Source organism: Scyliorhinus torazame, chromosome 2, assembly GCF_047496885.1.
Source record: "Scyliorhinus torazame isolate Kashiwa2021f chromosome 2, sScyTor2.1, whole genome shotgun sequence".
Lineage (NCBI taxonomy): Eukaryota > Metazoa > Chordata > Chondrichthyes > Carcharhiniformes > Scyliorhinidae > Scyliorhinus > Scyliorhinus torazame.
Window position 1 is genome coordinate 276,357,778 of NC_092708.1, and position 12,675 is coordinate 276,370,452.

Here is a 12,675-nt window from a genome sequence, read left to right on the forward strand (position 1 = left end):
ACTATCTAATCCATAGCTACGGTTCCTCATCTAAAAAGATCCGTCGCTGCATTTCCAATTCCTGGCTTAGCCCCCCATCATCTGCTGTTCCCTCATGGATTTTAACAGTTAAGATTTTAGGGGCGTTGATCTGTTCCAGTGCACCCCGCATTCTACCCATCACATATTTAAGGATGGCTAGGCCCACAAAGATGCAGCCGACAGCCACCACTAAATACATGGCCATATTTATCAACCAGTCCTTCCAACCTCCAAATCCCCAGTTACCCCAAGAGCCAGGATACTGCATTCCGTCCAGGTGATCCCGTATGTGATCCATAAATTTAGTGATGTTAGCGGTCAAGTCCTGAACTCCCATGATACACTTGCCCTGCACTATGGCGCATACCCCACCCTCACGGGCCAGAAGAGAGTCAAGAGCATACCGGTTCTGCATTGCAAACAACCGTAGCTGAGACAATTCCTTGGTTATTGCCCCAAGGGCTCCCAAGGTTTCATTTCCCAAGATGGTAAGGCCACAAATAAAATAATGCCTACTGCTGACAGCCAAGGAACCCCCCACACCTCCCAGTGTCAAGACGCTCAGAATCCCCCACCCGGTTGAGTGGCCCCGGTTGGGTGCGAGAACCTGAGGTTTTTTCCAGTTCTCGCAAAATTCAGCCGAGACTGCCCGGCGTGCTAACTAATTATGCAGCATCCACGCCGAAGGGCAGGGGACTGTGGTAGGGACTAGAGTCCCAATAGCAATTTGGCGGGGAAATGGGGGTGACAAAACATTGGTCGCTGTGCCATTAAATAAAAAGTAGTATCCTTGCTCCGTGTGCAGGCTAGCATCACAATCAGTATATCGGTTGCGTAAGGATCCCCCAGTAGCCCAGTTTATCCAGCTTTGAAACGCTCATTCGGGCCGCCAAGCAATGCGGAAAGCCCTAGTCCCAACAGTGATATGAGAGACATTCGCCCAGCCACAAAGGAGCTGGAGGCCGGCGTTCAATGGAACGCAAGTGGTGTTGTAACAAACGCATTGGCCAGACGCCTGGGTGATATGGCACCTCCTGTCCGTACAAGTGGGGAACAGACATGTTATATTCGTTTCCACCTCTACCAGCAAACAGCCGTATCCTTCACTGCTGAAACAATTCTCGTACGACCGGGAATCCCTATTGGGAGTGAAGTGGCTAGGTATCTACACCCTCCACCGTTGCAGCCTATCATACTGTGAATGGGAATTATCCCGAGGAAGGGGAAGGCAAATAGCCGGTGGTGCTGAACCCGGATCGTAAGGAAGAGTGACTTGCTCGGGCAGTGGCTCGGAATGCTGACAATGAACCACCGTTTGGGGAGTGCCCCAAAGCGGTGAAACAGAAAATAACCTAGACACCGCTGCGGGGTTCGGGTAGCAGACAACCCGTCCGTGGCCATACAAGCGGTGGTAAATCTGGTAGAAGAGATTCATACTACCCAGGTTTTCCTCAGTTTGGCCTTTAACTAACTTAAGTGTATCTCCCGGTAACCTACGTTCGAGCTGTACTTCCCTTCTCACACGCCCCGTCCTCTCTCTAGCCCCTCTCTCTTTCTCATAGCCTCTTCCTACGCTCTCCTGACGGCCTGATGTTACCTTTATTGCACCAATCTTAACACATCCAAAATCAAATTTACATGTATTCCAAAAACAAGACAATGTCCATATAATGTTCCCTTCCCATCGCCGGGACCGGTGCAATTGCTTCATGAGTCCTGCATTCTCCTTAACTTTGACGATCTTCCATGAGTCGATACCATATCCTCGTATATGGGGGCAGCGAAGAACATCACCTTTGCATAGGTGATGTATCCTTGTAGATTGGGCAGCACGGTAGCACAAGTGGATAGCACTGTGGCTTCACAGCGCCAGGGTCCCAGGTTCGATTCCCCGCTGGGTCACTGTCTGTGCGGAGTCTGCACGTTCTCCCCGTGTCTGCGTGGGTTTCCTCCGGGTGCTCCGGTTTCCTCCCACAGTCCAAAGACGTGCAGGTTAGGTGGATTGGCCATGCTAAAAATTGCCCGTAGTGTCCATAAGGGTTGGGAGGGGTTATTGGGTTGCGGGGATAGGGTGGAAGTGAGGGATTAATGGGGGTCGGTGCAGACTCGATGGGCCGAATGGCCTCCTTCTGCACTGTATGTTCTATGTAATCTATTGGTTGGGGTTACAAATGTAGTTAATATTCCCCTTTTCCATGTCCGTCGCCAATAACACTCCAAACGAAGTGAGGCCAAATATCACACAGACGGTGCGTAGCCACCCCATCATGCTCCACACCTGTAAAATAGCACTGGAGAAGGGAGGCAGGTTAGTATCCAACCTTTTACAGTAGTGGAGATGGACTCAATTTACAGTGATGAAGGTGGACCCAAGCACTTCGCCCCTCCACTTTAACTGCTGTGGGGGTGGTAAGGAGAACTTGGAAGGGCCCGTCCCATCGCAGCTCCGATCCCTTCCTCGTCCAATTTTTGACCATGACATAACTGCCGGGCTGGACTGAAAGTGAGCTAGGTACTGGGGGCGATGGCTGGTGAGCCGCGCGGACCTGGCCATGGAGCTCCTTGAGCACCTGCGTGAGGGCTAGAACTTAGGTGGTCATCTCTTCAGTCATATGGTGAAACTGAACCAGTCTGGGAACCTACAGGCTCCAGGGAGTTCTGAGAGGCCTGCCATAAAGAATCTCGGCAGGAGAGAGCCGGGCTGGTCCCGCAGGTGTAACCCGCAGCTGGAAGAGGGCAACGGGGAGCAACTTAAGCCATGTCAGTCCCGTGTCTGCTCTTAATTTAGCCAATTTAGTTTTGAGGGTCTGATTGTGTCTCTCAACCAACCCGGCCGCCTGCGGTCTGTAAGCACAGTGTAACTGCTGGCGTATGCCCAACTGGGAGCAAAACTCCTTGTTAATTTGTCCAATAAAATGAGGCCCATTATCAGAACTTAACTGAGCTGGTATACCGTACCGGGGAATGATTTCCCGCATCAAGGCTTTAACCACAGTAGCAGCTTTATTATCGATAGTCGGATACGCCTCGACCCATCTGCTGAACACATCCACAATGACCAAAATATATTTATAACATTGACAGCTTTCCAACTCAATGTAATCCATTTGGAGCGTCTCAAAGGGACCACTGGGCAACGGGGTTTGCCCCAACCCACAAGGGATACCTTTTCCGGTGATATATTGCTGACAAATCAACCACCGATTACTGATACTCTGGGCCAACCCCTGCATTTTAGGGTGCCACCAAGTGTCCAGCAACAAATCACTAGTCCCTCGAGCCCCACAATGAGTTGCAAAGTGTACACATTCGATGACCCATAAAGCCAGTAGATCAGACATACAAGTCTGATGTGCTGGCGTGGTCCATAAAGAGGAAACAGAATCATATGTACAACCTAACCATTTCCACATTTGTTTATCACTCTCAGGAGCGTCCTCCTGTAACCTTATGACGTCTTGGATGGTTGGCATTGACTTGTCAGAAGCAGACATATTTATAGTAGATCGTTTAGTCTGACTTAACATTTTAGGCACCATCACTTGCTGAATTTGCGCGGCTGTCCGCGCTGCACAATCTGCTCGTTCATTACCAAAGTCAACTGGGGTCTTACCATTTGTGTGGGCAGCGCATTTAATAACGGAAATCTGCGCTGGCAGAAGGAGGGCCTGCAGTAGGTCATTAACTAAACCCCGGTGGAATATTTCCGTGCCTGCCGAGGTAAGGAATCCCCTATTCTTCCAGAGTTGTCCGAAGTCATGAACTACCCCGAAAGCATATTGGGAGTCAGTGTAAATATTTACCCGACGATCTACCCCAAGTATACATGCACGGGTGAGGGCAAAAAGTTTGGCTTGTTGAGCTGAATAAGGGGCCTGGAAAGCTGCCGCTTCTAGAATCAGACCATCTTGTTCTACAATTGCATAACCGGACAGTCTCCGGCCAGTGGGGCTTACTAATGCACTGCCATCAACATGTCAGGTTGTTCTAACGGAATATCACTCAGATCGTCCCTTATTGTGGTAGTTTCCTGAATCAAGGCTAAACAGTCGTGACCAGGTGCGTCCTCATGGACAGGGGGACCGCTAAGAAAACAGGCTGGATTGATAGTGGTACAATATTTAAATGTCAGACGTGGAATGTTCAAAAGGTATATCTCATACCTATTCTGACGAGCTGCGGTAAGATGCTGAGTCTGCAGTTGCCCCAATAGTGCGATTACCGAGTGGGAGCTATACACCGTAATATCCTGTTGGAGAGTGATATTGGCAGCAACCTGCAAACTATTGTATATCGCTGCCAAGATCTGGGTGCAAACAGGGTGGCCCAACGCCACTGGGTCGAGTTTGGAAGAGTAATATGCTACTGGTGCTTGTCCCCATGTTGCTGGGTGAGTACCGCTGTTGAACATCCTTCCAGAACAGTACAGTATATCTGGAATGGTCGGTCGTACAAGGGCCTCCCGAGGGCCGGTGCTTGTAACAAGGCCTGCTTCAGGCAACGGAAGGCCTCGAGTGCCTCGGTGGTGAGAGTAAAGTTCCCCTCTTCACTAGTGTAAGGCGTCAGCAGCTTTGTATAGACAGCGATGTTTGGTATCCACTGCCGACAATAATTCACCATACCCAGCCAATGACGAACCTCATTGGCTATTGTAGGGGCGGGGAATTGGCATATTGGTTCAATCCTACTGGGTTCGAGACTTCTTTCTGTGGCTGTAAGTAAAACTCCTAAGAACTTAACCTTTCTCTGAGCCACCAAGACATTTGCTTGTGAGACAACATAACCCAACGAGGATAGGTGGTTCAATAATTGGATCACATCATCCCTATTACTGGGCTTGTCAGGACTTGCCACCAATATGTCATCTACATACTGCACTAGAGTGGAACCATGCTCCAATGTCAAGGCCTGGAGTTGGGTCTGCAGACATCTGGAGAAGAGTGTAGGTGAGTTGACGAACCCCTGTGGCAGTCGGGTCCAGGTATACTGCTGTCCATTGTAAGTGAAGGCAAACAAATATTGGCTTTCAGTTGCAAGTGGGAGGGCAAAGAAGGCGTGCTGAAGGTCAATTATGGCGAAGACCCGGGCTTGAGCTGGAATTTGAGCCAGTATGTGGGCAGGGTTTGGGACGAGAGCATGTAACGGCTGTACAATGGCATTGATTGAACGTAAATCCTGTACTAATCGGTACTGGTCTGGTTTGGCTGGTTTAGGCACAGCAAGTATGGGGGTGTTACATTCTGATTGGCAAGGGACCAAAATACCCTGTTGCAACAGCTCTTGAATTAATTTGTCGATAAACAGAGCAGCTTGGGATTTCAGGGGGTATTGCCGAATGGAAGGTAGCTTTACATGATCCTTAATCGTTACCTTAATAGGTGTAACATTTGTCTTTCCCACTTGTGATGGGTATTCCGCCCAGACCTGTGGATTGACATATTCCAAAACATCATGTCCCCAGTGATGCTGCAGTCGAGTGTTAATTGTTTCAGGGACCTCAAAATATTTTATGGCAGTGCCGTCCGGCATGACTTGAAGTGCGTACTCTGTTGGATCCGAATGATCCACTGCCCTCCTTACCATTTGCCCCAGATCCCTGGCATGGTACTGGTCGTGGACCTGACGTGTAATATGAGGGCTTACCGAAGCTGACTGTGGCCATAAATGTGGTGATATTGTAACAAAATTGGCTGTACCTTCTTTTCCCGTGACTGTGGCTGTAACCTTGACTGGCCATTCGGTCCCAATTAATGGCCGGTATTTGTCCTCCAACTCCCTGTTTTGTCCAGTTCTGTCATAGGCCAGGGTAACGTGATGCAGTGAATGTTCAATGTCTAACGTCCACCACTGTGGGGTGATAGAAATATAGCACTGTTGTCTCATCCTCCATGATTTAACCGTTACCCCCTCGTCTCCGCACTCTAGTTGTAGCTGGAAGATACACAGTAAATCTCGAGCCAACAAGTTACAGTCCAATCCAGTAGTCACTACAAACCGATGATCTGCAGACATATTCTCGTAAGTGACTGTCACAGGTTCAGAAATAGGATACTCACACACCTGTCCTTGGAACCACGACAAATTCTGCATGTGGTCGGATAGTGGTAGTCGAAGTTCTGATTGCACAGAAGACATGGCTGCTCCAGTGTCGATTACAAATGAGTGATGTTGATCTCCTCACTGCAGAGAGATAATAGGTTCCCTGTCCGATTGGAGAGTCCTTATGACTAAATTAGCTAGTCAATCCTGTGTTGGGAAAGTGTTTGCCTGGGAGAAGTCAGTGTATCTCGTCTGTCCTCCCCTTGGTGGGTACCCCCTCCTTTGGGTCGGATAATCTCCTTCTGCTGCCTGTCTTTTAAAGGGGCATTCCTGTTGCCAGTGATCTGCACAGCCGCAATTAAAACATGCATTGCTCCCTCTGTATCTGCCCCGTCCTCTTCTCCCAGAGGGGGCAGCGGTTGTAAAGCTGTTGATGCATACGGTGGGCCATAAAAAGGAGCTGAGGGTCCCTTTGGGTGGGTTTGGTATCCTCCCCCTCGCTGATCCACCCACCCAAAGTCACAATATTGGGGCTCCTGCTGGTAAACTACCATTTCTGCCGCTTGTTGGGGTCGCAGATCATCCTTTTTCATTACATACTCAGTCTTAACCTTTGTAACTGAGCCTCCTTCCTGGCCTACACCCTCCTTCCAAAGAATCTGACTGCCCTTGCCATCTGGGAAGGGTCGTTCTCTGTCCAATTCATGTTATTACATTTCACAGCAGTAGCCACAGAAGGTGGTAGGCAATGCATTAACATAGCACAATATTGAGGGGAATTCCGACCATTTTGATATAGCAAGTCGCCTGACTGCCCACAGTAGATTTCATTAAAACGCTCCAGAAATTCCTCTGGCTCTTCAATCTTCTTAGGTTTTAGGTCTAAGATAACAGAAAGATTTATGGGCTTTTGAAATGTGCTATTCAACGCATTCAGGATCTGTGTCCTTCTATCGTCGTCTAACGCATAGGCTTGCTGAAGTGCGGCGTGGCTAGCATAATTCAAGTGATTAAGATAATTGCGGTACTCTGCTGGGGTTAAAACCTGCTGGACTAGGGCCCAGAGGTCCCTTGAATCAGCTTGATAAATTGAGATGGTAGTTCTCAAGGAATCCACGAAAGCAGCAGGAGATTTTTTTCTATCTGGGATTGTAGCCATAATAGCCATCATCTCACTGGGTGTCCATGGGAAGTAAACGTCTATCGTGGGTTGGGCCCCTGCAGTCACCGCGTCCGGGTTTGGTATCTTTCTAATCGGCAACTGTCTCCGAATCTCACCAGGGGGCACTCTAGCTATTTCCTCTGGTTCTTCCAAGACTTCGACGTCTCTCCCTGTCACTAGAGGGAGTTCTTTCTCTTCAAAATCATCTGTTGCAGCTCCCTTTGTTCTCGAAATTTGCGGTTTCTCCTTGGTTTGGAGGGATTTAGGTGGTATGCTTAATTGTTTCTGGTTAGGATCAAGCCCTTCTCTCGCTGTCCGAGATCTGGTCCTAGAGCTAACTGGGCTGCGGAACAGAGCTCCTCTTTCTCTACTGATAGTGAAGATGGTAAATCAGGACCCACACTATCACCCAAAAGGGCTTGAGTTACTTGCATGATTGGAATCTGGGGAGCAGTGACTGGATATAAATGATTATACTCTGGTGGTTCTGGAATTAGTGCAGACAATGCTACAGGTGCAGTCGGAACTTTTAGTGACATTTCTAAATTATTGAATTTATCATTTTCTGTCAATTCAAGGCCAGCCATTGAACTACGTAGCTCATCTTTTGTTTGACCCGTGCCTTTCCTGTCTCTACTTGCGCGTTTTTTGAATGCACATTCCTTTTTCGAGACCTGTAATGTTTTTTGGTTACCCTGTTCACGAATTGGAATTCCCATTTTAAGGGCATTGTCCTGCCAACTTGATAACATGATCTTATCTCTTTCCTCTTGACAATATTGCCTCCATAATCCAATTAATTCTTTTGCTTTCATACTTTGACTCTTTTTCCAGATGTGTCCCTGGATTTTCTTAATAATCTCTAGGTCTTTGGTGCCCCCTAGTGGCCATTCATCCCCCATTTTGCTTCTTAACATTGCTGACATTTTCCTGAAATCCTTTGCTTTATCCGGATACATATCGCATAATATTTGCAGTGGCATGCCTGGATCATTTGTGCTATCCAAGGAATTCCCCATAATCTCAACTAGTCCTCAGAACTGCGTTTTTCGCCACTACAGTCCAAGGGTACAATTTTAGCTTAATCAACTATAGATTTAAAACACTCACACATGGAATTGAATCATCTTCAGATTTAAAAACACTTATACTGGACTGAACCTTCACTACTGAAGTCCCATCAGCCATAAAAACACTTATACTGGACTGAACCTTCACTACTGAAGTACCATCAGCCATAAAAACACTTATACTTGGAATTGAATCATCATTTTCGATGTCCCATCAACCCAAAACCTAACCCAAGCCGAATCAACAATATGAAATCCCATCAATTACATTTCTAATCCCCAGACTGACCTTTGATTTCGTCGAGACGATCTTTCCGTACCAACCGCGAGTGACCAGACTAATCAGACGATAAGAAGAGGGGGAAAATCAATGCGTGCTCGTTTTCCAGCTGTACATTGTGGGCCCTTTTTCCCCATCCTCCTGTTCATAATCAGTCTAATTCTGATTTCGCAGTTGGTCAGAACAGTTATGAGAAATCCCGGGTTTCGGCACCAATTGTTAAATCCCAAGTTTCTTTACCCGTCAGTCTTGCGTCAATAAAAGTCGAGATGGATTTGCAGGTACAGCATTAGTTATTTTATTTAGCTTGCAAGCTTTCCTCAATTCTCAGGAGCACAAAGCACATCCTGCTTCATACACTTCTGGAATCAAGTGAGGCTGTAGAACAAAGGAGTCTGTACTGATACATTCAAATGGCATCAGGTTTCACATACACGATTCCCATAGGTCATCCTATATCCCTCCTGACCTGTTGATATATTCTGATTGGCTCACTTCCAATCCCTTCCTCTGGCCCCTATTACCCAGCATCCTTTTCTCCTCCTTTGGTGGACACACCTCCTCCTTGCTTTGCCATGCGGTCTGAAATTCTTTGTCTGTGAACTCACCAGAATTAGACTGGCCTATCTCTACATTACATTAACTAATATCTCTAAAGTAACCATTCTATATCACATTCGTCATAGAGGTGTGAAAAGGAATGGGGGCGGGAGGGAGTGTAGAATGTGAAGGGGAATGGAGGGAGTGTAGGGTGTGAAGCGGAATGGGGAGTGTAGAGTTTGAAAGGGAATGGGGAGTGTAGTGGTGTGAAGGGGAATGGGGATTGTGGCGGTGTGAAGGGGAATGGGGAGTGTAGCGGTGTGAAGTGGAATGGGGGGTGTAGAATGTGAAGGGGAATGGGGGGAAGTGTAGAGTGTGAAGGGGAATGAGGGGGGTGGAGAGTGTGAGGTGGAATGGGAGTGCAGCGGTGTGAAGGGGAAAGGGAATGTAGCGGTGTGAAAGGGAATGGGGGAGTGAAAAGGTGTGAAGGGGAATGGGGAGAGTGGAGAGTGTGAAGGGGAATGGGGGGAGCGTAGAGGTGTGAAGGGGAATGGGGGAGAGTAGAGGTGTGAAGGGGAAAGGGGAGTGTAGTTGTGTGAAGGGGAATGGGGAGTGTAGAGGTGTGAAGGGGAATGGGGAGTGTACAGTTTGAAGGGGAATGGGGGTGTAGAGGTGTGAAGGGCAATGGGGAGTGTAGAGGTGTGAAGGGGAATGGGGAGTGTAGAGGTGTGAAGGGGAATGGGGAGTGTAGAGGTGTGAAGGGGAATGGGGAGTGTAGCGGAGTGAAGGGGAATGGCGAGTGTGGAATGTGAAGGGAAATGGGGAGAGTGTAGTGTGTGAAGGGGAATGGGGGGAGTGTAGAGTGTGAAGGGTAATGGGGAGTGTAGAATGTGAAGGGAAATGGGGAGAGTAGAGAGCGAAGGGGAATGGGGGGAGTGTAGAGTGTGAAGGGGAATGGGGGTGTAGAGCTGTGAAGGGGAATGGGCGGAGTGTCGAGGTGTGAAGGGGATTGGGATGTAGCGTTGTGAAGGGGAATGGGGGGAGTGTAGAATGTGAAGGGGAATGGGGGTAGTGTAGAATGTGAAGGGGAATGGGTTAGTGTAGAGTGTGAAGGGAATTGGGGGGAGTGTAGCGGTGGAAGGGGAATGTGGAGTGTAGAGGTGTGAAGGGGAATGGGAGTGTAGAGGTGTGAAGGGGAATGGGGGGGGTTTAGAGGTGTGAAGGGGAATGGGGGAGTGTAGAGGTGTGAAGGGGAATGGTGGGAGTGTCGAGAGTGAAGGGGAATGGGGAGTGTGGAGTGTGAAGGGGAATGGGGAGTATAGTGCTCTGAAGGGGAATGGGGAGTGTAGCGGTGTGAAGGGGAATGGGGAGTGTAGAGGTGTGAAGGGGAATGGGCGAGTGTAGAGGTGTGATGGGGAATGGGGAGTGTAGAATGTGAATGGGAATGGGGAGAATGTAGAGTGTGAAGTGGAATGGGGAGAGTGTAGAGTGTGAAGGGGTATGGGGGAGTGTAGAGTGTGAAGGGGAATGGGGAGAGTGTAGAGTGTGAAGGGGAATGGGGGGAGTGTAGCAGTGTGAAGGGGAATGGGGGGAGTGTAGAGGTGTGAAGGGTAATGGGGGAGTGTAGAGAGTGAAGGGGAATGGGGAGTGTAGAGTGTGAAGGGGAATGGGGTGTGTAGAGCTGTGAAGTGGAATGGGGAGTGCAGAGGTGTGAAGGGGAATGGTGGGAGTGTAGCGGTGTGAAGGGGAATGGGAATGGGGACTGTAGAATCCCCAAATCTAGAATGTGAAGGCGGATGCGGTGAGTGTAGAAGTGTGAAGGGGAATGGGGGGAGTGTAGAGGTGTGAAGGGGAATGTGGAGTGTAGAATGTGAAGGGGAATGGGGGGAGTTTTGTGCTCTGAAGGGGGAGTGTAGCGGTGTGAAGGGGAATGGGGAGTGTGGAGGTGTGAGGGGGAATGGGGGAGTGTAGCGGTGTGAAGGGGAATGTGGAGTGTAGCGGCCTGAAGGGGAATGGGGGGAGTGTAGAATGTGAAGGGGAATGTGTAGAGGTGTGAGGGGGAATGGGAGTGTAGAGTTTGAAGGGGAATGGGGAGTGCAGTGGTGTGAAGGGGAATGGGTTGTGTCGAGGTGTGAAGGGGAATGGGAGTGTAGCGGTGTGAAGGGGAATGGGGAGTGTAGAGGTGTGAAGGGGAATGGGGGGAGTGCAGCGGTGTGAAGGGGAATGGGTTGTGTCGAGGTGGGAAGGGGAATGGGAGTGTAGCGGTGTGAAGGGGAATGTTGGGAGTGTAGAGTTGTGAAGGGGAATGGGGGGAGTGTAGCGGTGTGAAGGGGAATGGGGGGAGTGTCGAGTGTGAAGCGTAATGGGGAGTGTAGTGGTGTGAAACGGAATGAGGGAGTGTAGAAGTGTGAAGGGGCATGGGGGAGTGTCGAGGTGTGAGGGGGAATGGGGGAGTGGAGCAGTGTGAAGGGGAATGGGGAGTGTAGAATGTGAAGGGCATTGGGGGAAATGTAGAGTGAAGGGGATTGAGGTGGATGTAGAGTGTGAAGTGGAATGGGTGTGTAGCGGTGTGAAGGGGAACGGGAATGTAGCGGTGTGAAGTGGAATGGGGAGAGTGTAGAGGTGTGAAGGGGAATGGGGGGAGTGTGGAGGTGTGAAGAGAAATGGGAGTGTCGCGGTGTGAAGGGAATGGGAGTGTAGTGGTGTGAAGGGGAATGGGGGGAGTGTGGAGGTGTGAAGAGAAATGGGAGTGTCGCGGTGTGAAGGGAATGGGAGTGTAGCGGTGTGAAGGGGAATGGGAATGTAGCAGTGTGAAGGGGAATGGGGAGTGCAGAGGTGTGAAGAGGAATGGGGGGGAGTGTGGAGGTGTGAGGGGGAATGTGGAAGTGTAGCGGTGTGAAGTGGAATGAAGAGTGTAGCGGTCTGAAGGGGAATGGGGGGAATGTAGAGGTGTGAGGGGGAATGGGAGTGTAGAGGTGTGAAGGGGAATGGGGAGTGTAGAGGTGTGAAAGGGGAATGGGGAGTGGAGTTTGAAGGGGAATGGGGAGTGTAGAGGTGTGAAGGGGAATGGGGAGTGTATAGTGTGATGGGGAATGGGGGGAGTGTAGAGTGTGAAGGGGAATGGGGAGTGTGAAGGGGAATGGGGAGTGTGAAGGGGAATGGGGAGTGCAGAGGTGTGAAGGGGAATGGTGGGAGTGTGGAGTGTGAAGAGGAATGGGGAGTGGGACGTGTGAAGTGGAATGGGGAGAGTAGAGCTCTGAAGGTGAATCATAGATTATCATAGAATTTACAGTGCAGAAGGAGGCCATTCGGCCCATCGAGTCTACACCGGCTCTTGGAAAGAGCACCCTACCCAAGGTCAACACCTCCACCCTATCCCCATAGCCCAGTAACCCCACCCAACACTAAGAGCAATTTTGGACAATAAGGGCAATTTATCATGGCCAATCCACCTAACCTGCACATCCTCGGACTGTCGGAGGAAACCGGAGCACCCGGAGGAAACCCACGCACACACGGGGGAGGATGTGCAGACAGAGACCCTGGCGGTAATCGAACCTGGG